General features: G+C 38.6%; 1 long non-coding RNA gene across 1 annotated transcript in view; it reads right to left on the bottom strand.

Moving 5' to 3' along the window:
- Positions 1-4,971: 4,971 nt before the first annotated feature.
- LOC118848454 overlaps positions 4,972-25,679 on the bottom strand; it is a 59,443-nt gene continuing 38,735 nt past the window's right edge. Inside the window, exon 3 of the long non-coding RNA XR_005010253.1 lies at positions 4,972-5,037. This is a non-coding gene — a long non-coding RNA (uncharacterized LOC118848454). The remainder of the gene's footprint in view (positions 5,038-25,679) is intronic.

Here is a 25,679-nt window from a genome sequence, read left to right as displayed (position 1 = left end):
GGGTACCCATTACTTAGGGAGCACAAGACATTTATTATCCCTTCCTTGGTCCTGCTCCATTACTGGCTCATCTTCTTGTCTAGTCATAGATGACATCTTTTCTAGCACTTTTCTCTTGAGATTCATTGTGGCTGATATGCTATAGCATAATTATACCCCCTATGAGTCCATTGCACTTTGGGTGATCTATAATTTTGATTCTTCGTAGATTGTGGGATTCTGTGATTAGCAGCCACTTAGAATCACTAGAAGATTCTAAATGGTGATTATAAATAAAAGATTTTGTATCAGAAAATAACTTGGGCCACTCAAAGTACAGTACTATTTTCTAACTAAAATTCAGCCTGCAAGTAAACCCCAACTCACCCCCACCACCAAAATTCTTTTGATTTGAATGAATGGAAAAGGATCAGGTACTTACTATGTGCTTGTCACTATTAAAGTTTGGGGATACAAATATGAAAAGAAAGGCAATCCCTTCCCTCAAGGAGTTTACATTCTAATAGAGAAGATGAAACATACCAGAGTGGTGGCCAAGGGTGGGGGTGTTTTGGTCTGAGAAGACGCAGAGATGACAAGTGGAATCATAGGACAATTTATTGAAACTCCTTCTCCAGGAATGCTAGTGTTGATTTGATCACCATTCCCTGAGTAAGGGGGAGAAGGCAAGAAGTTGGAGAGTGGGGTGGAGAGCTCACATGGTAATATGGCATGAAGATGGCCAGAGTATAGTATAGTGGGTCTGAAGCTGACTAGATATGGTGAACTGTCAACAATCAGGAGCGTACAGCCCCAGAGAGAGACTTGAAGTGAATTCTATTTTTTCCATTGAAGGAACTGCATTTTGATTAGATTAATATTAAAAATTAAGTTAGATTCCTTGAACACATCCTCTGATAGAGGTACAAATTAACTCAGAGCCATTTTGAGTGGTAAAGGGAAGCCAGCCTCAAATGACAAATCCGTTTCATTAGACAACCCACAAAGTTGGCCATATTGCGGTTAAATCTAAACAATGGGATTGGTAAATTTCCGATTTGGGAATTTGACAAACTTCAGTTGAGCAAATGAAAATCAGTTAAGAAAGCTGAAGGACAGCCAGTTCAAGATTGTACGAGAACCTGGGAAAAAAGGTGTCTTAAGCTCTGCAACTGATTTTTCTGGGTTAATCATTTAGCCTTTGCAAGTTTCAGTTTCATTTTCTCAAATATGAAGACAATAACAATTCTTTGTCTTCAACATCAGTTGGCTGGGTGCTAAATAGACAGTTAATATTCCCTATACATGCAAATTCATATTCCTTCTATTTTATACTAGAGTAAATTACTATTTCCACCCAGTGTTAGGCAGAGTGAAATGAGCTGACCCAAGGTTTCACATGCAGCTAAAGGAAAACGAAACAAAACCAAACAAAAAAAAACAAGCAACTCAAAAGGGAAATGTTCTTGAATTTAAAACACACATATGAAACCCTAAGTCTTCAGATTCTCAGGCAAAAAGTGTGGCCAGTAGAATATAGTATTCATTCAGAAGAGCATGAGAACAATGAAACTCCTGGCTGCATTAATATACGGTGGAGATTCTTCCAAATGATATCCATTAATCTAGTCTTCACTCCACCACCGAAATAACAGGTATCATCATCTGTATATAACTGAATGCACAAGAGCCAAGGCCTCTGAATCCCAAATGCAACAACCAAGGATTTTGAATTTTAACCTTTTGGAGACCATGGTGAGGCTATTTGGAACAATTTAGACTTTAAATGTCACCAAAGATCATTTTTTTAAATCTCATAATATGTTTTAGAATGAGTTTCACTAAGGGGCCATTTAGGATCTTTGCATAGGTATGAAATAATGTGGTAGAAAGGAATCAATTATAGAAACATCTGTAGTCCATGAATATGATCAGTCAAAGAAGAAGCTAAAGCTCCCAAGGCCACCAGAGTCTAAAAATAGAAGTAATGTGAGGTTCACCCATTGTATTTTAGAAGACTCTTGAATCTGATTGTGGCTTGAGTCTAGATTTTTTCCCCAGTCCTTTCCTACTGATTGTCAATGCTGATTAGGAGTGAAGGGGTTGGTTTTATTCCCCCAAAAGAAAAAGAAAAACCTTCCCTGGGGCATCACTGTGGCCAAGAGGACCAGAATCCTGTGTGAGTATAAGGGAATAAATAGCACTAGCAGTCTGGTAAAGTGAGCCACACATGTTCTAGAAGTCTTGAAATTATCTCTAAGTAATCCTGGGAGAGTGAAAGGATGGATTTTGAAGTAGATGTAATCATTACTAGGGCTTCAATCAGATAGGATCCCACAAGATCTTAATCTAGTGCATGTAGCCAATGTAATTATGTCCTTAAACAACTATTTGCCTCACCTAGAATAACCTCAGCCACCTAACTTTAGCCCACAGAGATGTCTTAACCTTGCGTGATAGTAGAACAAGGACTCTCTTGATGTAAATCTGTACAACCCCCAGAAGGCCTGCAGAATCTCGAGGGAATTCTCTATTTTGCTTCCCAAAGGTCATAAAGATCTTACCACAGACTCCTGGGAAGCAATATGGGAATTTCTTTGCTATTTGCATCTAGTTTGGTATTACTCGTGATTCCTTCCATGCTGTGAATTACCTACCTTAAACCCATCACCTCCACCATTAGAATGGTTGGCTCAGGGACTAGACAGCTGGGTCTGGGGTCAGAAAGATTCATCTTCCTGGGTTCAAATCTAGCCTCAGTCACTAACTAGCTGTGTGACCCTGAAGAAGTCACTTAACCCTATTTGCCTCAGTTTTCTCATCTGTAAAATAAGCTGAAGATGAAAATGGCAAACCACTCCAGTATCTTTGCCAAGAAAACCCCAAATGGGGTCATGAAGAATCTGACACTACTGAAATGACTAAACAATAACAACAACAGAGAATGTTAAATCACATTCCTGAGAATATTAAGTCATTAGAGCTGTCTCTGAGGAGGCACATTTGTTTGGGAGTAATAAACACATAAATGAACAAGCATTTATTAAGTGCTTACTACGTACCAAATACTATGCTGGAAATGGGATACAAACCCAGAAGTGATATAGCTCTTCCCCTCAAAGAGCTTACCCTTTTTTCAGTAGAAATGATAGCATTGGTTTGATTACTGTTTCAAGAGAAAGAAATGGGAAGGAGAAGTTGATAGTAGAACGCTAGATCTAATCAGAGGACTTGAATTTGAATCCTGCCCTTGCTACCCATTCTAAAAGTGACAATAGAGAATAAGGAGTATTCCAACTCTCACTTTCAGGACTAGACTCTCCCTTTACCTCCTTCACTCAGTAACTTTTTGTCCTTTGAAGACCACTCAATCAAAATTTTAGACCCAATCAAAATGATGATAGCTATAGTACATTGATCTCCTCAGTCATTCTCCCTCCTTTCTCAGGAAGTTTGACTCCTGGTTTACCACCTCCTCCCCAGCTCCTGCTCTAAGGGACTTTAATATCCAAACAAACACTCCCTTAAACACCAGGGTATCCCATTTTCTCAGTCTCCATAAGTCCCATGACCTGTTTCTTCACTCTACCTCAGCCGCACATAGGGATGGTCACACATTAGATCTTGCCATTGTCCACAAATGTTCAACTTCCCTAATCAGAAACTCTGACATTCCTCCATCAAACTATAACCTCCCATCATTCCACTTCTCTCTATGCTCCAGCCCTCCTACAGTTCATCACCCTCATTGGGCTCATGACACAACCACAGACAAAAGGCTATACCCTCCACAAAGTACAGAATACTTTCTTCTGACTTCACTTTTGCTCCTTCTCCAACCTCAATTCTATAGTTTCTATAGATTCTATAGCATCTTCACATACACTCTCCCAGACTTGTAAATCCTTTGTCTTCTGTTGGATCACTGCTCTTTTTGTCAAACCTCAGTTCTGGATTATTCCTCCCAAGAGCGTCTTCATCTCTGACTTCCAAGCTGCTGAAGGAAGAGGAAGGAAATCTCACAATGGCACCAATAGGGTACATTGTAAATCCCTGTTATTCCCCATCAACTTGGCTCTCACTACAGCAAAGCAGTTGTTGCAGCCTTCTCTCATTGATTCTCTGTCACTCTCCACAGAAGTGATCCCAAACATTCTCTTCCCTTCTCAAGCCCCCCACACCTCCTTCTCCCCACTCTCAGTTGAAGAGCTTACCTCTTAGTTTGCTGAAAAGACTGAGGTCATCTTACCTGAGCTCCCTTTTCTCCTATTCTCTTCATATCAAAGCCCTATGACATCATCCCCCATTCTCTCCTGCTTTCCCCCAGAATCAGGACAAGGAGAGGGTCTTTTTCCTTGCCAAAGCCAATCTCTATATATGTGCACTTAGCACTTAGTCTCATTCGCTTGCTTCTTGTCTGGTAGACTGGTGCATCCTCACCTCTCTCTCTCTCTCTCTTTCTCTCTCTCTCTCTCTCTCTCTCTCTCTCTCTCACACACACACACACACACACACACACACACACACACACACACACACAAAACAAAAACAACAACAACAACAACAACAAAAACCAGAAGTGAAGCCTGAGACATCAACATTAACGTGGAACTCGCCAATCAAAAGCAAAAGCAGATAAAAACAATGTACTGATGTGGTATATTTAGAAGGAAGTTCCTTTATAACATTTCCTGGGACATGAAAGGTTTTTTTGTTTTGTTTTCAATAATATGCACAGACCAGTATTAAACAGGGAGCTTTTAACAGAAGTCTGCTTTATAAATATTGCATCAATCTTCAGGGATATTCGCATCTATCTCCCTTCCTGGATCACTGCCTTGTCTTGGAATGGGGGCTCACATATCTCAACGAAACTCTGAGCTATTCTGTGCCGGGTTACTCACAACCAACAGATCCCAGTGGAGAGTTCTGAAAAAAGGTGATCCACTGGAGAAGGAAACAGCAAACCACTCTGGTATCTTTGCCAAGAAAACCCCATGGACAGTAATGGTGTGCTGTGGTTCACAGGATCACAAGGAGTTGGATACAACTGAAAGACTGAACAACAAGAAGAACAACAAAATTCACAACTGTCAGTCATGGACAACCCATAAAGTTGCATCGAGGTATATGCATATCTCCTCTCTGCTCACATAATGGTGGTCTACTGATGTATTTCTCTAAGACTATTCAAAAATTTAAAGTTCCAGGAGAATTCACCAACTCAAGAATATTTTTTAAAGAGAAGCCCACCAATGTGATTTCTTAACTTTAAATAAATTTTTATTACTATCTTTTGCTTTCATTTAATTTAAATATTCCATTGTATCCATTCTCTATCCCAAGAGCCATCCCTTCCAATAATTTTTTAAAAGAGGAGAAAAACAATTCAGCGAAACTAAACTATATGTTGGCAGAAGCCCGATGTTATAGTGTTGTACACCCACAGTCTCTCATCTCTACAAAGGAAGAGACAGATTTGGACACTCTAATTTCACAGCATTTGGTTTCAATTTTTTTGTAGTTGCTGTTCTTCCTATTTATGTTGCTGTGAGTTTTATTTCTATTGTTTCCCTGGATCTTCTTATTTCATTTTGTATCAGTACGTGTAAGTGTTGCCAGGCTTCTTTGTATTCATCATATCGATCATTGCTTTTAGTACATGAATGTTCCAATACCTTGATGTAACACTTGTTACCCTTTCCCCAGTCAGCAGGCATCTACTGTTTGCAATTGTTTGCTTCTACAGAAAGGGTTGCTATAAATATTTTGGCATATATGTAACCTTTCTTCTTACCATTAGCAATTGCTTTTTTTAAGGAAAAGGAGAACAAGTAGAAGGGCATCCTTTTATTTAGTAATAATATCCATTATTCTACAGCTCCTGTATAGCAGTTCTTTTACCCAAAAAGTTCAGAAACTCAAGTGTCCCAAAAGTTTTGCCTCCATTGGGAGTGGAGTTAAGGGGCTACCTCCATTGGGGGTGGGGCCAAGGAAATAAAGTGGGAAAAAGTGACAGGATTACAAATAAAATCTAGGTGTCCATCAGGTGACCACAGTCTGTCCTTTCTACTTATAACTATAATGTTTTGGTTCTAGCATCTACATATCTTAGAGGTATAGTAGGGAACTGGGTCCAGCCCACATAACCCAGTTGTTTCTCTAACCCTGGTGATAGAGGCCAAAAGTTTCACCTCTTGACAGAGTACAGATGTCAAATATGAAATGGGCATCCCAGAAGAAATTGTTCCTAAAATATCACGATTGTAGTGTGTGCCTGCTTTTGTCCCAGAGGTGGATTTTAGACAGTTGGTGTCAAAGCACATGGCTGAAGCTGAGTCCTCTGAGCCTGCATTTCTGGCAGGTGCCTGGAGTGATAGGGGAATGCTGGTCTCTCTACGTGCTCAAACATGAAACCCTGGAAAATATGCAGCCTGAGGAAGCCAGCTCGGGCTTCACACTGTGGATCAGGTACAACTTGTGGTCCTGCCCATCACATAAAGATACTTATTGTGTTTTTGCCATTAGGTGAATAAATGGGAGGTTCAAGGTTTTGGTTTTATGGAGCATTGAGCTCTTTAGAGAAAGAAACTAATTATAAATTTAAGATAATATTAATATATTATAGGTGTTCTCATTTTAGATATGAGGAGGCTAAGGGCCAGAAAGGTTGACTGTCCCACCCAACAAATTGGTCAGCGGCAGAGACACTGTTAATGATGTCACTCTTGGGCAAAAAAAATGGTTTTACTCCTTGGCTTTGCCAAGTTTATAAGCTACACGATCACGGGCAAGTCACCTTAGTCTCGCCAAGCCTTGTATATGTGCGTGTTTGTCTATAATTGTGTCAGGAACTCCCTGTCAAGGACCCCCTCTACCAATGCAAATTGTTAACTGTTCAACTCAAAAGATGCCTGGGGCACTGACAAATTACTTGGGAAAGGAAAGGAATAAGCATTTAAGTGTCTGCCATGTGTCAGGCACTGCGGTAAGTGTTTCATAAATATTAATTCATTTCATCCTCTCAACAACCCAAGATGTTGTTGTTACCTTCATTTTACAGTTGAGGAAACTGAGGAAGACAGAGGTTAAATGACTTTGCCCAGGGTCACAAACTACTAAGTGTCTGAGGCCAAATTTGAACTCAGGTCTTCCTAACTGCAGTTCAAATCTGGTCTCAGACACTTACTAGATATATGACTCAGGGCTAGTCACTTAACCCTTTTTGTCTCACTTTCCTCATCTGTAAAATGAACTGGAGAAGGAAATGGCAAACCAGTCCAGTATCTGTGCCATGAAAACCCCAAACAGGGTCACGAAGAATCGGATATGACTGAAATGACTCAACCACAGCAACAAACAAAACTTCCTGACTCCAGGCCCAGAGCTCTATCCACTGCATAACCTAGCTACCTGTAAAGGTTAAGTGACTTTCCCAGGGTCACTCAGCAAAATGTCAAAGTGTGTCAAATGTGGGTCAGTTCTCTATCTGGTATATAATGCTGCCATTTTTTTTAGATCTGCAATTTCATCGGTACAGGGAACTTCCAATGAGGAAAGGCAGAGCAGCACTGGTTCTGCAATTTATAGCCATAAATATTACAAAGCTAAGTAACTTGTTCAAGGTCACATAGCCATGTACATGGCAGAGGTAAGATTTGAGCCTAAACCTTCCTGATGCCAAGATTATTTCTCTCTACAGTATGTCTAAGAGGTATCTAGGTAGCACAGTGGATAGAATTTTGGACATCGAGTTAAGAGATTAGTACTGTTGTTCAGTTGTATCCAACTCTTCAAGACCCCTTTTGGAGTTTTCAGGGCAAAGACGCTTGGATAGATTGCCATTTCCTTCTCCAGCTCACCTTGACAGATGAAAAAACTGAGGGAACCAGGTGAAATGACTTGCCCAAGATCACACAGCCAGTAAGTGTCTGAGGACAGATCTGAATTCAGGAAGATGAATCTTCCTGACTCTAGACTTGGCACTCTATCCACCGCACTACCAAGCTGCCCTTGGAGTTAAGAGGACCTAAGTTCAAATCTAGAGTCAGACACATACTAGCTGAGTAACCTTGAGCAAGTCATTTAACTTTTCCCAGCCTCAGTTTCTAGCTGTAAAGTAGAAATAATGATAGCATGTACCTCACAGGATTGCTGTGAGGCTCAAATGAGATAACACGTAAAGCATTTTGCAAATCTGGAAATGCTAACTAGCTATGTCAGGTTTCCTTTTTATAGTTTGTAAAATGAGGTATGTAATACTCATTATTATCTTTAAAAGACATTAATAAAATGGAAAGAGTTTTATTGCTGTCCATGCAACTTATTTTAACAAGGTAAAATCCCTATTTGCGCTCAGTCTAACAAGCTGGCTGGATGTGTGCTATGATACGCCATTGGGTATTGTGGGCCTTTGTGTACTTATCTGCCTCAGTAGATGGTGAGGCCCTTAAAGTTATAGACTGGGGCACCTGCATCTCTGTCTGCCCTGAGACACCAACACTGCATCTTATAGGATCAGACAATTCAAAAATATTTGCTCAATGAACCCAAAGCTATAAATACATAGGTGGTTGTGTGGATAGACCACTGGGCCTGGAGACAGGAAGACCTGAGTTCAAATCCAGCCCCTGCCATTTAATGGCTATGTATGAGTGTCAGCTCACCACTGTCTGACTCAGTTTCCTCAACTGTAAAGTTGGGATAATGGTACCTACGTCCCAGGCTTGCCATGAGGATCAAGGGAGATCACATTTGTAAAGTGTTTAGCACAATGCCTGCCATGGGGTAAATACAGTAATTATTTATTATTACTATTAAGTTAATCATATTCTCAGTCTCACCTCCATTTCCTCCTAGAAGCCTAAGTAAAAGGAAACTTGCATCTCCGCATATGCAGCAAATCCATTTACACATGGAGAAAGTGATTTGCCTCTATTCTCCTCCACTCAGTCCCCACCTCAGTCTTGGAAAGAGTTCTGGACTTGGAGCTAAGATGTTTGGGTTCAAATCTTCAACCCATGACTTGAAAACATGGGCAGGTTCTGAGCTTGAATTTCTATATCCATAAAATGAAGATACTTGTACAATCTTACCCCACAGAGATTATGTGAGAATAATAATAGCCATCATTTATAAAGGGCTTTATTTAAGGTTTGAAAAGTGCTTTACAAATATTATCTCATTTCATTTTCACAACCCAGGGAATTAGGTGCTATTATTACATTGACAGAAGAAGAAACTGAGACCAATAGAGATTAAGTGACTTGCCCAGGTGTAACAACAACTTGCAGCTGCTGTGAGGGTATAAGAACAATAACACCAGCACACAGGAGGGCTGCTAGCACAGGTTCTTTGATCTTCTTTTCTAAAGGAAAGCAACTTTATAGGGTTAACAATCTCAGTTTAATCAAACATACATATATCATTCCCTTAGTTCAGGGGAAAAGTCAGCGCCCTGAACTTCAAAGAAAATACAAACAGAAATTACTAGCAGAAATTATATAAACAGAAGACCAACAGACAGGGCTTCCAGCTGTCTGACCAAAAGCAATACAAACATAGTTACCAGAGAGAGAAGCACCAACATCTGGGTTTTTCAAAGCAGGGGTGGGGGGCGCTCCTGAACAGCTACCCAGAGACTCATGTCCATGAACACTCTTCCAATGAGTGAGCCCCAAAGCAAAACGCTAACCTCAGAGTATATATATACTTCTTCAGGGTCAGAAAGCATCACAACCCTCGTGACCCAGGCTTATGTGACTCAGGCTTCCATGTGACTCATGTTCAAAGCAGGTCACATGGGCCTATTAAAGGTTAGGGAAGACAGGGTCACACAGCCAGTGTCTGAAGTGGGATTTGAACTCTTCCTGACTAAAGATCCAGCATTCTATCCACTTCAACATCAAGTTGCCTTCTAAGAACTTTTAAACTTTAACGATGATGATGATGATGATGATAGTATTTATATAATATTTTAAGACTTACAAAGTACTTTACAAATATCTCATTTTTATGTTCAAAACGACTTTTGGAGGTAGGTGCTGTCATTATCCCAATTTTACAGATAAGGAAACTGAGGCAAACAGCAATTAAGTGACTTGCTCAGGGTCACACAGCCAGTAAGTATCTGATTCTGGATTGAACTTGGGTCGGGTCTTCCTGTCTCCAGGCCCAGCGCTCTATCCGCTGTGCCATATTAGTATAAGTTATCATTATTAGAGATGAGAAACATTAGCCTAGACTTCTTTATTAGTACATGAGATGGAATTGCATAGCCTGAGCGTCAGAAGCATTCTTTGATGAAAACCATTAGCTATATCCCCTTTAAGCCACAGGCAAGTCATTGGAAAGAAAGTCTTGACTATACTAACAATTCTCTGCCTCTTTGGTATGAGAGAGGACATGATCCCTGGCTATCATCTCTGCTGGATCAGCTGTCACATCTTTTACAAGTATCTGACTTTGCGTCTCTAGAATTTGCTGGTAAATGTAGACTTTTCAAAGGTATAGAACACAATAGCAGGAGCGGGGAAATGAGCACAGACCTAGGAGTCAGGAAAGCTGGCTGCAAGCTCTAGCCCTGCCACTATTGAATGGGAGTGCATATGTAGAGAGGACCTGAAGGCTTACATAGTCTTTCCATAGATGATCTCATGCCATCTTTGCAATGACTTTGTAAGGTAAGTGCCATTATTACTACCACCATACAGATGAGGAAGCTGAGGCTCAGAGAGAAGTTGAATGACTCACCCAAGGTCACACTGGTAGTATCTAAAGGAGAGCTTGAATCTAAGTCTCCTCCTCAGCAGGGCAGCTAGGTGGTGCAGTAGATAGAGCACCAGGCCTAGAGTCAGGGAGACTTGAGTTCAAATCTGGCCTCAGATACTTATGAGCTGTGTGACCCTGGGCAAGTCACTTAACTCTGTTTGCCTCCATTTCCTCATCTGTACAATGAGCCAGAGAAGGAAATGGCAAACCACTCCAGCAACTTTACCGAGAAAGTCCCAAATGGGGTCATGAAGAATCAGACACAACTAAACAACTCTTCCTCTACCCCAGCCCTGCTTCTTGATCTGTGTGTCTTTGGACAAGTCACTTAACCTCTCTAGGATCAGTCTCCTGCTCTGTAAAACAAAGGGGCCAGATTAAATATTCTCTTAAAAATTCCCTTCCAACTCAAACAACCCATGGATCTATAAGAGAAAAAGGTCCAAGTAAAAAATAAAATCAAAGCCTCCCAAATAATTGGAAATTGAAGGGATATATGACTGTAATGGAATACTATTGTGCTATTAGAAATGATAAGTAGGCAGATTTCAGAAAAACCTAGAAAGATTTATACATATTGATGAAAGTGAAGTGAGCAGAAACAGGAGAACATTGTATATGACAATGTTGTGCAATGATCAGCTATGACAGACTTAGCTCTTCTAAGCAATACAATGATCCAAGACACTTCCAAAAGAGTCATGATGGAAAATGCTATTCCACCTCCAAAAAAAGAACTGATGGAGTTTGAATGCGGATTGAAGCAGACTATTTTTGCTTTATTTTTTGTAGTTTTTTCCTTTTGTTCCATTTCTTCTTTCACAATATAATTAATATGAAAATGTTTTATGTGATTACACGTATATAACCTATATCAAATTGATTATTTTAGGAAGGAGGGAGGGAAAAAAGGAGGGAGAAAATTTGGAACTCAGACTTTTATTTAAAAACTGAATGCTAAAAATTGTCTTTACATGAAATTGGAAAAAAATAAAATACTATTTAAATGAAAATTAAATAAATAATGATAACAACAGCAACCCAAAGCCTTCTCTAAATAATCATGCATACAATAAGGAAGAAGGCAAGGCCCATCCAGTTTAGTTAGGAAGGTCGCCTTTACAGGCAATACAACAGAGTTGCATTACTGGCATTCCCCTGTGGATGAGAAAATATGTCAGAGTCCATAAGCATAGGAGCGAAGCTTTTAGACCCAAAGATAATAACTGTTAGCATTTATTTAGTGCCTTAGGTTTGCGAAGAATTTTATATGTACCATCTGATCTTCACAAAACCCTATGAAGTAGGTGCTATAAAACCCACATTTTACAAATGAGGAAATTGAGAGAGATGAAGACTGACTTGTCCAGGATCATGCTAGTAAATGTCTGAGGTAAGATTTGAACCCAAATCTTCTTGAAACCAACTACCATCTACTGTGCCATCCAGGACAGTATGTCTCATACCATAGGCCCACCTAAACGAAGGCTAAATCTATCTGTAGCTCTTCCTTGAGGACAATTATTTTTTTAAAATCACATATAGATTTTCTTGAAAACCTGGATCTGGCCAACACAACAAGCTATATTCCACACAGTAAAGCTGCTGGAGTCTGTATTCTTGTAAATGAAAAAATATTGTTTGTCACATTGCTAAATCTAGTGCTTGCAGCTTGAAAGAAACTCCCTCCCTCTCTTTCTCTCTCTCTCTCTCTCTCTCTCTCTCTCTCTCTCTCTCTCTCTTTCTCTCTTTCTGTGTGTGTGTGTGTATATGTGTGTGTGTGTATGTGTGTGTGTGTGTGTTTATACCCCTCAGGGCCACATGGTCTTTTAGCTACACTTCTCAGAGTCCCTTAGGCCATAGAAATGGGAAGGGCAAAGTATCACATAACCAGGAAATGGAGGCCTAGTTAAAGGGCACTTGAGTCCTGGCCAGGGACCCATAGTACAAGTTTGGACTGGGCTGAGAAAAAAAAAGACTTGTGAGCCATTAATAACTTTCCTGCCTCAAAAGCAACCTGAAGACTTCCTTGGAAATGTGTTTGAATGACAGCGTGAAGGCTTTAATGTAGATGAAATTATTTCCTTTCCACGAGAGTTAGTTAGTCATGACTTGAAAGAGTGTGGGATGCCCTTCTTTGCAGCTCCTTCAAAATGCGGCTGGACCTCATTTGCTCTAAGATGGTAATTCTCCAACTAGGGATCTTGACTTTGGGAATGGAATGAGGGGGAGCTAAATGCATTGAAGTTGTTCTGAGAAGCAATCCCTCGGGCTACTCCATCAACATGCATTTATTAAACACTTAATATGTGTCAGATACTATGCTAAGTACTGAAGAGCAAAGAAAAAGAATCCTGGCATTAAGGAGCTTATATTCTAATAGGGGTGAAAATATTTTATAGCTGGTTTGTAAAGAGGTGTTGACTGAAGGAAGCAGGAATTGGCCAGGTCATTTCTGGCCTATGATTCTCTGAATCTCATTCTTCTAAGATTCAGTCAGGTTAGGCCCGGGTGGCAAACTTCCACTCTTTGTTCCTCTTTGAGCCTTCTCATGGCATGTTGAGTAAATGATGAACTCCCATCCGGTGTCTATTTCTGTGTGTATTCTGGGGATGGAAGCTTTGTGGAAATAAAAAAAAGAGGACCTACTTTCTGTGGTCATCCCCTGGCAAGGAACTTGAAAGCCAAGGTCTTTGTTTCTTGGAAGAGTTTTACCCGTGTGCTGTGAATGGGGTGGATGATGTTTCTTCTTTCTCTCTAATCCAGGCTTTTTTTTTTTTTAGCAGTGGCTGTGTCACATTTTCTACTGCAACTTGAGGCTGATTTAACAAATACTAAGTGTATATAAGAATGTTAGTGAAAAGAGGAATGAAAATAATTCACCTCTGAAGTAATTATTGTAGTATTCCAAAATGCTTTGACGTATACTATCTATTTCTATGAGTTTGGTAAAGCAAGCATCAGCTTTCCCAGTCTACAAACAAGAAAGCTGAGAATCCTGTGACTTTTCCAAAGTAATACAGCTTAGAAGTGATTAAGCCAAGACTCAAACCCAGGTCTTTTGACTCCAAGTCACTTTACTCCCCACCCCTGCTCCATTTTATTCCTAGCACAGCACCCCAAACCAGAGACTCTGCCCTAGACAATTTAACTTCCCAGCCTGGAGCACCCATTGTCCTAATTAGTGAGTGGCCCCACATGACCCACCATCTCTAGGCCACCTCCAGCCATGTTTCACTTTGTTCCTTGACCACATTCTTTCCAACAGCCTACCCTCCATCTGTTCCCACTCCCTGTTTCCCAGTTCTAGAACTACAGCCATATCAGTTGTGCCATTGCTACCAGAAGGGTGTGTCAGTCTACTCCCCCATTCACCAAACCCATAATTTCCCAAACCAAAATACCCCTCCCTGGCCCACATTTCCCTATTTATACTGTCTCTCCCTATAGAATATAAGCTTCTTGAAGGAAGGTATTGTTTCTGCTTTGTTATCTCTGTAATAAGAGGTTAAAACATACTTTTTCAATCATTCCAGTCCTATGCTCCTTCTATTATAGCCTACTGCACTGGAGAAAGCCAGAGTCATAAAGGATTATATACTTTGTTCTAACTGACCTAGGAAAACATTAAGAATTTTAGATGGGAATAGCATTGAAGTTAGAGTCAGAAGTCTTAGGTTCATATCTCAGATTTACTACCTGTGTGAAAATGGGAAAATCACCTAGTATCTCTGGGTCTCTGTTTCCTTATCTATAAAATGAGGAGATTTGGACTAGATGACCTCCAAGATCCTTTCCAGATGTAACATTCTTTGATCCCAAGTACTAGAATAAATCAGGGCAGCTAGATGGCACAGTCGATAGAGTGACAGGCCTGGAGTCAGGAAGACGAGTTTTCCTGAGTTCAAATACAGCCTCAGATACTCACTAGTTGTTTGACCCCGGGCAAGTCACTTCACCTTTTTGCCCCAATTACTTCATCTGTAAAATGAGCTGGAGGAGGAAATGGCAAACCATTGCAGCATTGCCAAGAAAACCCTAAATTGGGTCACAGAAAGTCAGACATGACTGAAAAACAACTGAACAAAATTGGAATAAATTATGCTCCTTCCAGAACAGGACTTGGACCCAACATTTTTACGGTATTATTAGATACCAAAGAAGATAGATTTAGAGGTCACCAAGTCCAATCCCTCTATTTTAAAGATGAGGAAATCAAAAGTCCAAGAGGTGATCTTGCCCAAGATCACATAGGCAGGGTTCAAACTGAGCATCTCTGACTCCAAACCATTGTCCTTTCTAAAGTATCATACTGGTCGTCTCCTTTCTCATACAGACTACATTAAGGAAAACCAGCTATCAGCAAGAGGTATGTGCAGTCGGGTGGTGGGGGGAGGGAGTGATGAAACACTCATAGTCATTCGGGAAGTGACATATACCTGATAGAGGGTGAGAAATTTCTCTACCTACCATGCAGGTTCCCAGGAGGTCCTGATTCACATTCAATGTAATCTGGTTGCCTGTGGAGTGAATCAGAAAGCAATTTCCTCTCTTGCTTATTGTTTATTTTTATTTATCATCTTTATTGCATGTGCCTATTGCATAATAGCCTGCAGACATGTTTGCAAATAGAATGATAATAAAAATGAAAGCCCCTACCATTAGGGCTTACAATCTCTCTAGTCAGAGAACACTACGCCACTGGCTAGCTGTTTTAAGAGGATAATGTCATATGCTTGCTTGTTTTTCCTGTCCTCAGAAGCCTCAGGTAGCTACATGGCTCTTCTACTTGGAAGAAGGATTCTTAAGTCAGTAACTTTAATAACTTGGTTCTGGATGGTAAATCTTATATATGCCAACATGAATAGCACGTTGGTGCAAATCCCTCTATTTTAGAAGCACAGAGGACATTTAATACATACTCACCCTTCAAGGAAAAAAAATAGATTGCATTGATGTAATTTTTTAAAGCTAGGAATCAGCTCTTTCAAGAACGGTTTCATGACTAGAGTAAAAAAAAAAATCAGAACCACAGGAATTAGATCTCCTTCACAATTTCAGGGGATATGAGAAAATGGAGGAAAAGCCATTGAGGTTTTTGTTAGGAAAAACATGAGCACTAAGCAATACCTAAAGGAAAGAGGGATTGACCCATCACTACTTCTGCTTGTCCCCATTCTATCTGATAGAAGGGTATCTAATCTCAGCCCAGAGTGACAATTTCCAAGGAAGATGAATCATGACTCTCTTGGCAGTATACTCTATTGCCTAACCATTCTTATTATTGTTCTGCTTCCCTCCTTCTTTCTCCCTGTTTGCTCATTAACAGAAAAAAGTAGAAAGGCGTGAACAGAAGAAAAAGAACTTAAGGTCACTGAGGCCCACAAACTCAACAATTGAGTGCTTACTGAGCTGAGTTCTAATAAATGTCAACAAGCTCATTATGGGTAAAAGTCATTCTTCCTTTCCCTTTGTCTCTGGAAGACCTAAGTTTTGGCATGAGGTATTGAAAGATAGAGGTATCAGGGAAAGGGCCAGAGTCTGGTGCAGTGGAAAGAAGGATCATTTTGAAATCAAAGGATTTTGATTCAAATCCTCACTTTGATGCTTATTAACTTTGTGACTGTGGGCAAAGAAAGTTAATTTCTCTGGCCTTCAGTTTCTTTATCTGTAAAACGAGAGGGTTGGCCTGGAAGACCTCCAAGGACCCTTCTGCCAATAAGTTGATGATCCCATGATACAGATTGCCCAGGCTATTAAGATTCAAGAACATGATTTAAAAGGATACTTCAAGCTCAATTTTTCTTGGCCTGGTATAAACCCTTTAAGACTTCATCAAATCTGGTTTTCTTTATTATTTGTCAACATATTCTTAAACTCCTTCCATTTTAATCAAGGTCTCTTCCAGGTCTAAATTTAATATTCTACATAAAACTTTTATAACATGATCACATCTCATCAGATGCATTTAAGATGGTGGAAAAAGTTGAAATACCATACAACCAACTCCACAAAGCTGAGAATTAGTTGCTGTGGTAGATCAGGACATTGAAGGAGAGTACTTAATACTATATATTCTATCTGGGCTCCCAAGATATAACTAGGGCAGAGCAACTGGGGCTTTCTCCCAACATGCCAAAATTTTCTAAAGCCCTGAAAGCACATGCAGTCTATCAGCAATGTAGAAACAGCTGAGCTTAATATCTAGCTAGCAATAATAACTAGTTAAAATAATAACGTTACCAGATTTTGCCTGAACCCCCACACCCTGGGTAGAGTTCTCCCAAGTCCTAAACCCTCTACTCTCTTGTAGACAATGGCCTTGACATGTCATGGGGTCTATATCACCATTAATTGAATTTGTATTTAAGAATTAGTTGAAGGTACAATTCAGGAACAAAAATTGCTAGTTACAGTTCAATTCTGAGGACATAAATCTAAAATCAATTCAACAAATTAACATCTATACAAGATGTTACAAGATACAAATTGTAAATACTACATCTAATTTACACTTATTTCATAATGTTGATCTGAGTATATCCCATAGAGTTCCCTGGGACATCAAGAGTTAACAGATTCTTCTAACCAAAAGAAAGCATGACAACAGCAAGCCAGTTTTAGCCTCCAAAGACAGAAAGTCAGTGTGCTCAAGCAGGAAACATAGACAGTCCCTGACTTTTGATCATTTGATTTGTGAATGACCCATGCATACCCAAAGGAAGTAGGGAGTGGGAGGGAGACTAATTAGAGTCATTAGGGAGCAATTTCCCTAGAGAATTCTCTTGAGCATTTCAATCCAATCAATTCAGCCAATATTTATTAAGTACCTAGGACACAAGGCACTATGCTGGGCATCTGAGAATAAAAATGAATTGGCCCTTGCTCTCAGAGTAGAGATGTTCAAAAGACAATCAGCAAAGTAGGACCGGAGCAGGAGAGTAATGTTGCTGGGTGTATAGATCTCAGAATCATTCATGTGGAGATGATAGTTGAACCCATGGGATTTGATAAGTTCATTGAGAGAGAGAGAGAAAAGGAGATAGCCCAGGACAGACTCCTGAGGAAAAACATGCGGTAGGGAACAAGAGACAAATGATGATCCAGCCAAGGAAGATGAGGAGTGGTCAGACAGGCAGAAATTGAACCAGGAGAGATCAATGTTATAGAAGCCAAAGAAGAGAATATTCAGGAGGAAAGTGTGATCAACAGTATAAATAGCTATAAAAACAGTCAAGTAGAAAGAAGATTAAGCAAAAGTAATCAGATTTAGTTGAGACCATTAGAAACCCTGAAGAGAGCAGTTTCAGTGAAGTGTTGGGAGAGGCCAGATTTTAAAAGGTTAAGAAGTAAGTAGGAGATGAGGAAATGAAGGCAACAAGAACAGATGGCATTTCCTTGGTTATGAAAGGGATTGGGAGATTAATCCCTTAAGGAAGTGACAGGGTCAAGTTAGTGTATTTTCAGGATAGGGGAAACCTGAACATGTTTGTAGTTGACTGGGAAGGAGATAGTAGATAAAAATAAATGGAAAATGAGAGAAAGGGAATGATAGAGGGGCCAAGCTCCTCTACGTAAGTAGAGAGACTGGCATTGGCAAAGAAATATCAACTCTTCCTCAGAGGAGGGAGTAAAGAATGGTGGATGATGTAAAAAGATTTTGAGGAGCATAGTACAGTGGGAAAGGGTGCTCACAGCAAATGGCTTCTATTTCCTTCAAAAATTAATTAGTAAGTCCTCTGCTAAGAGGAAATTGGGAGGAGATGGTATGGGTATATGGTCCACAAAACTACCAGATTGATATTCCTAAAGCACAAGTCTGACCAAGTTATTCCATGCTCAAGAAACTGATGTTTCCCTATTATAAGAGTTCTTAATCAAGAGTCCGTGAACTTTTTTTGCAAATATGCACACAGTAGGTGCTTAATAAATATTTAATTGATTGATTAAATATTTTGATAACTGTGTTTCAATATAATTAGTTGAATGAACTTCAAAGCAGAATAAGTTAATGTGTGATGGTGTCTAAGAGATGATCTGGAATTGACAGTGAGAAATGAAGAGATTTTATCCTCCTTTTGGACTGTAGTCAAAGCAAATTTTAGGGGCAAATTTATATCTCTAAACGCTTTCATCAACAACAAAGAACAAATCAATGATTTGGGCATGCAATTTAAAAAACTTGAAAAGAAATAAATTCAAAGACTCCAATTAAACAACAAAATAGAAATTCTGAGAATCAAATAAGATTGATAAATTAGAAGGCAAAAAACACTCAATGAATAAATAAAACTAGAGTTGGGTTTAAAAAAAATAGATAAGCCAGTAACAAATTTTATTTTAAAAAGAGAAAAAAGTACACCAAATTATCAGTATCAAAAATGAAAAGGGAAAATTCACAACAATTTAATAAATGAAGGAAATTATTAGAATATGTTTTGCCCATTACACATCAATAAAACTGACAATGTAAACTAAATGGATAGATATTTATAAAAAAATGGAAACTGTTTGTAAAATAGGTAAAGAAGAAGTCCTACCAAATTCCTTCTATAATAAACCAGAAAGAATACATACATGAACCTAAGAGAGTCAAAATAGAGAAAGGTAATTATAGACCAACATGCCTAATAAACATTGATGCAAAAATTGTAAATTAAATATTAGGAAAGAGGCCACAGCAACATATCACAAAGATTATGTACTATGACCACATTGTATTTATACTAGGAATGAGGGACAATGTTAGGAAAATTATAAACATAATAGACCACAAGGATAATAAAAACCATATATCAATAGATGAAAAAAACTTTTGACAAGTTATAACATCCATTCCTATTTTTAAATAAACATTAGAAAACATAGAAATAAACAGGGATTTAAAAATATAATAAGTTATAGCCACAAAAAACCAAGAACCAACATTATATGTAAGAAGGATAAACTAGAGGCCTTTCCAATAAGAACAGGGTTAAAGCAAGGATGTCAATTATCACCACTACTATTTGACACAAAACTAGAAATTCTAGTTTTAGCTGTAAGATAAGAAAAATAAATTGAGAGAATAAATGTAGACAAGAGGAAACACACACAGATTTTCCAGATGATATGAATATTTACTTAGACAACCCTAGTAAAATCAACTAAAAATTAACCGAAATCATAATTCAGCAGTTGCAGGATATAAAATAAAAGCTTATAAATCATTTTCATTTTTATATATAAGCAACAAAACCTAGAAATAAGAAATAGAAAGAAAGAAATACACTTAATGACAAAATATGTAAAATACTGGGAAGTCTACTTAGCAAGAAACAGGTATATCTCATTTAATTGCACTTCACTTTATTGCACTTTGTAGATGTTGTATTTTTTTTTTTACAAATTGAAGGTTTCTAGAAACCCTGCATTGAGCAAAACTATCAGCACCACTTTTCCAACAGAATGTGCTCTAATTGTGCCTCTGTGTCACATTTTGGTAATTCTTGCAATATTTCAAACTTTTACATTATTACTACATCTGTTATGGTGATCTGTGATCAGTGATCTTTGATGTTACTACTGTCATTTTTTTGAGGCACCACAAACCACACTTGTATAGGTCTGTGAACTTAATTGATAAACGCTGTATGTAGTCTGACTGCTCCATGATCAGCAGTTTCTCCCATCTCTCTCCCACTCCTTGGCTTCCCTAATCCCTGAAACACAACAATATTGAAATTAGTCCAATTAAGAAGCCTACAATGGCCTTTAAGTGTTCAAAAGAAGATCTAATTGATGTGGCAAACTTCATTGTTGTCTTATTTTAAGAAATTGCCACAGCCATCCCAACCTTCAACAACCAGCACCCTGATGAGTCAGCAGCCATCAACATCCAGGCAAGACCTTTCACCAGCAAAAAGTACAACTCACTGAAGGCTCAGATGATAGTTAGCATTTTATTTAGCAATAAAGTAGTTTTTAAATTAAAGTATGACTTTTTTTTAAACATAACATTATCACACTCTTAGACTAGAGTATTAACATAACATATGCACAGGAAAACCAAAATGTTTTGTGACTCACTTTATTGTGATATTTGCCTTATTACAATGCTCTGGAACTAAACCTGCAATATCTCTGAGGTATGCCTTCATATACAGGAACTATATAAATACAACTACAAAGCAATCTTTATGTAAAGACAGAACTAAAGAATAAGGGAAATATTAATTGCTTTTGGGTCAAATGAACCAATATAATAAAAATGACAATACTCTCTAAATTAATTTACTTATTCAGTGCCATTCTACTGAAACTACTAATAGATTTCTTTGTAGAACTACAAAAAATAATAATGAAATTCATCTGGAGGAACAGAAGTTCAAGAATCTTGAAAAAAAAAGTAACAAACAAGTGGGAAGGAAGGGAATAAAGCAATACCAGATCCCAAAGTGTACTACAAAGCAGTGATCATCAAAACAACTTGATACTGATTGAAAAATTGAGGGGCTGGTCAGTGGAACAAATTAATTACACAAAATAGAGAAGCAAACGAACATAGTAGCCGAGTGTTCAATAAACTCGAAGAACCCAGATACTGGTTTAAGGATTCACTGTTTGATGATAACTACTGAGAAAACTGGACAGCAGTGTGGTAGAGCTTAGATTTAGAAAAACATTTCAAACATATACCAAGGTAAGCTCCAAACAGATATAAAAGGTCACCTCATCAACAAATTAGAGGGACAAAGAAAAAAAAGCACTTTTCAGATCTATAGATAGGTGAACAGCTCCTGACCAAACTAGGGATAGAAAGGATGACAGAAGAAAAAAAATGACCACTGTGGTTATGTAAAATTAATTTTTTGTATAACTAATACAGCTAAAATTTTAAAGAGATTATAAGGAAAGCTGGTAACTAGGAAAAATATTTGTAGCAAATTTCTCTGCTGGGATTATCATTTCCAAGATATATAAGAATCTGATTCAAATTTATAAGATTAAAAGCTATTACTCAATTGATAAATGGTCAAAGTATATGAAAAGGCAATTTAAAAGGAAGAAATTCAAGCTATAAATAGCTATTTGAAAAAATGTTGCATATCACTAATAATTGGGGAAATGCAAATTAAAGCATTCCACCTCATACTTATCAAATTGGCAAAGTCCACAAAAATGGAAAATGACAAATATTGGAGGGGTTATAGAAAAACAGGCACATGAATGTACTGTTGTGAATTAGTTATTAGTTATCACAATTAGAGTTGTGAATTAGTCCAGTCATTCCAGAAAACAATTTGGAACTATGCCCAAAATGTTGCTAAACTGTTCATAGCCTTTGACCCGGCAATTCCACTATTGGACTGATAACCCATAGAGATTGAAGAAAGAGGAAAAGGACTCAAGAATAAAAAATATTTTTAGTAGCTCTTTTTGTGGTGGTAAGGTGCTGGAAATAGCGGAGGCTTATTAATTGGGCACTGTCTAAATAAATTATGGTATATTTAATATAATGGAATATTGTTGTGCATAAGAAATTACAAAAAGGACAGTTTCAGAGAAACCTGTGAAGACTTGTGAGAGCTGATGCATAGTAAAGGGAGCAGATATTGCACAATTTATACAGTAATAATAGCATTGTAAAGATAAACAACTTTGATTTAAGAACACTGATCAAAGCCATGACCCATTATGATTACAGAGAACCAACAATGACACATACTGCTCATTTCCTGACAGAGGTAATGGACATAACATGCAGAAGGAGGCATATGTTGGCCAATGCAGGAATCTCTTTTACTTGATTATGGGTATCTATTGTTTCTGCATGCACAGCTTCTGCCACATTGTTCTCTAGGTGTTCTTTTCAGACCAACGGTCTTTATAAACAATCTTCTATTATTAATCCATATGGCACTTGTTGTTTTAGACATTTTGGGGTTTTGTTCTTGGTTTGCTCATTTCTTCATGGGGAGATGGGAAGGAGAGAAAATAGGTTTTTGTTCATTAAAAAAAATGCAAATAAAATGGGAATAACACTGTCACCTACCTCTCATGATTATTATGAGGATCAAATGTTTTTATGTTTAAAGTCATATGTTTAAAAAATGAAAACTTGTTAAATCTTAAAGCACTTTAAACACAAAATTATATTTATTCTATTGATTTTCCTTGCAGTGAGGCTGCAGTTCTAGCTTCTTTTTATTACATAATGATCACCCAAACCGTTTCCAATCATTTGCTCTTCTTTTAAACCAGGAACTTTAATTTTACTCATTTCTTTAAGGTTGAACCAATAAGTCTCCTTATTAGAAGTTATCATTCCTGGGAATCCTGTTGGATGCTTCTCTACATTAGTAGGAGCAACCTAGCCCCACCCCAATACAGACCCACCTCCATCTCTGCTCTGGAAGAGAGAAATACAATAGAAATTGTCTTTATAGGCTTCAAATGGAAAGAGCGGATGCAACAAGATCCCATGAAAGCTAAAATCTCCAAAATGACTCCGCAGTAGAATGAAAGCCTGCTCTGACTACAGAGATTTTCATCAAAACTAGAAAAAAGCATTGTTATTAATATCGGTCTCAGAGTGAGTGTAAATAGCAATTGTTTCTGTTCTGGCTAGAAACTCTAAGGGTCTTCCCCTTACTGATTGATTCTTTTGTGAAGGCAAAGTAGGCCATCTTTTACCTCAATTCTTACCTCATCTTGAACTACTGAATGGGTATTGCATCAGATAAACTGAGACCTGGGAAAGACCTTAGCTTAAAGAGGCCAAGGTCTCCCACTGCATCCTGGGCCATCATCAGTCATCCTGACCTATGTCTTGCCACTGGACTCTGATAACTCTGGAGGAGATAGTGAGGCTGATGACTTTGCACAGCTCTGCCTCACTTAAATACAATTCACTTGCAAGTCAAGACATCACCCTCCCAATGTCATTGATCTTCTTCAAGAATGAAGGACAAATATCAACAAGTGCCTCCTTGGTGCTTCAGCCAGATTATGCTAGGCAGAGGTGTAAGAGAAGCAGTACTATGTATTGGGAAAGGGGTTGTCTTTAGAGTCAGGGGACCTGATAAAGTATAAAGAGTACCAATCTTAAAATGGAGACCCAGGCTCAAATCCTGCTTTTATCCCACAGTAGAGTGATAGAAATTGGACTGAATACACATGCCCCACTGTAAGGGGGCAGAGTGTATTCCCTCTCAGAGACACAATTTCCTTACCTGCAACAGGGAACAGCTATTCTCACTAGCAACCTCACAGGATTTTGTAAAGTGGAAAAGTGGTTCAGAGTTCTATCTCAGTGTGATTTATGCGAAGGGCACTGGATATGCTATGGCTGGCCCATTCTGCCTGCTGATTCTTCTTTTCCTTTCACTCACCAAAGGGAAGATCAGCATCCGAGCTTCTCAAGTGGTGATTATTCATTCTTTTCACACAGTTCACAGGGACACAGAGTCAGCTGACTTTGTGTTATTCTGTTGCTGGATTTTGATGAATGACCTGATAAACATGGGCAACAGCAGAATCTTTTCCCATTGTTAAAATCTGGGGATAACCAGCAGCACACCCAGCTTGGCTTATTTCTGTTTATGTGGCAATCTCTTTACATCCAATGAGAACTTTGAACAAAATCAGCATTTAACTTCTTCCCTTTTGCACTCCAGGCTTAGTATAGAAAGAGTGCTATATACATTGCATCAGAGGACCTGAGTTCATACCGTTTGTGTGACCTTGACCAAGCTACTTAATTTCCCCAGGCTTCATTTTCACTTTTTGTAAAATGGGGGGAATGAATTGGATGGCCACCAGAAGTCCATTTCACCTCTATGATCATGTGATTTTATCTAATCAGTGAGAAACTGGCCTATTGTGAACCTTTTGTCCTTTTCTTACTACTCACGCAAAGTGGATTTCTGATATTAGGTTTGGATCTCCCCATTCTTCTTCAATATAGGACTCTTGAGTCTCAAAAGTTAATTTTTTACTTTTCCTTTCTACTCATATATCCTGAAACACAACTCTGTCAAAATTTTGGGTTATACTCCCTAGCTCATATATCATATATTTAGAGCTAAAAGGGAGGTGACCTAGTTCATGAGGAAACAGAAGCCCAGGGAAGGTTATTGACTTGCCCAATGTCACACAGGTAATGACTAACAGGGCTACAATTCAAACCCAAGTACTCTGACTCCAGATACAGTGTCCTTTCCATTAAACTACTGAAATTATCTGGCTGTTGAATGCTCTTTTTGTCCAATTTTCCAAAGTCCTCTGTTCATCCAGTCAAAGAAATTACCAGCTTTTCCTCTTAGTTTCTCAGAATCTCCCTACACCTATAGTTTTCTCCTTGCACTAAACAGTCTTTACAGCACAAAGTCTAGCCTGGAAGTTGGAGAGAGTTGAGGTGGCCTTCCCATAAGATTTCTCAATCTTTTTGCAGTAAATATTTAGTAAAGGGCACCGAGAATCAGAAGGCATATGAATATTCCAGAGGGTTGAAATAATCACAGGGGATCAGTATAACCCCTTAGTTACCCCACATATGGTATCTCTTTGGTACAAATTGGCACCTCATTGGTAGGAAGTGGGCCCTAGGAGTATCTGCAAATAATCAGATGCAAGCAATTGACAAAGAAGTGCCAATTGCAAGGACTGGCCTTTTGAAAGAAGTTGAACAAATAGTAGGCCCCAAAACCCTCTATTTTCTTGAAGGTAGGGACAGAATCTTTCTTTTTTTAACCTATATATGTCCCCCAACAACTAGGACAATGCACTGTCCTTAGTAGACCTTCTATAGCCTCCATGGCGGTGTAGCTATAGGAGCTCTAACCTAGCCACCAGAAAGAATGGATAAACTGTCTGGTTTGGGACAAATCACTTCACCTTAGTTTTCTCATCTGGCCTCTTCCATGTCTAGTATTATATGATTCTGTAGT

This window comes from Trichosurus vulpecula, chromosome 4 (assembly GCF_011100635.1).
Source record: "Trichosurus vulpecula isolate mTriVul1 chromosome 4, mTriVul1.pri, whole genome shotgun sequence".
NCBI lineage: Eukaryota > Metazoa > Chordata > Mammalia > Diprotodontia > Phalangeridae > Trichosurus > Trichosurus vulpecula.
The sequence above is the reverse complement of the archived record's forward strand: the minus strand, read 5'-3'. Positions and strand labels throughout refer to the sequence as shown.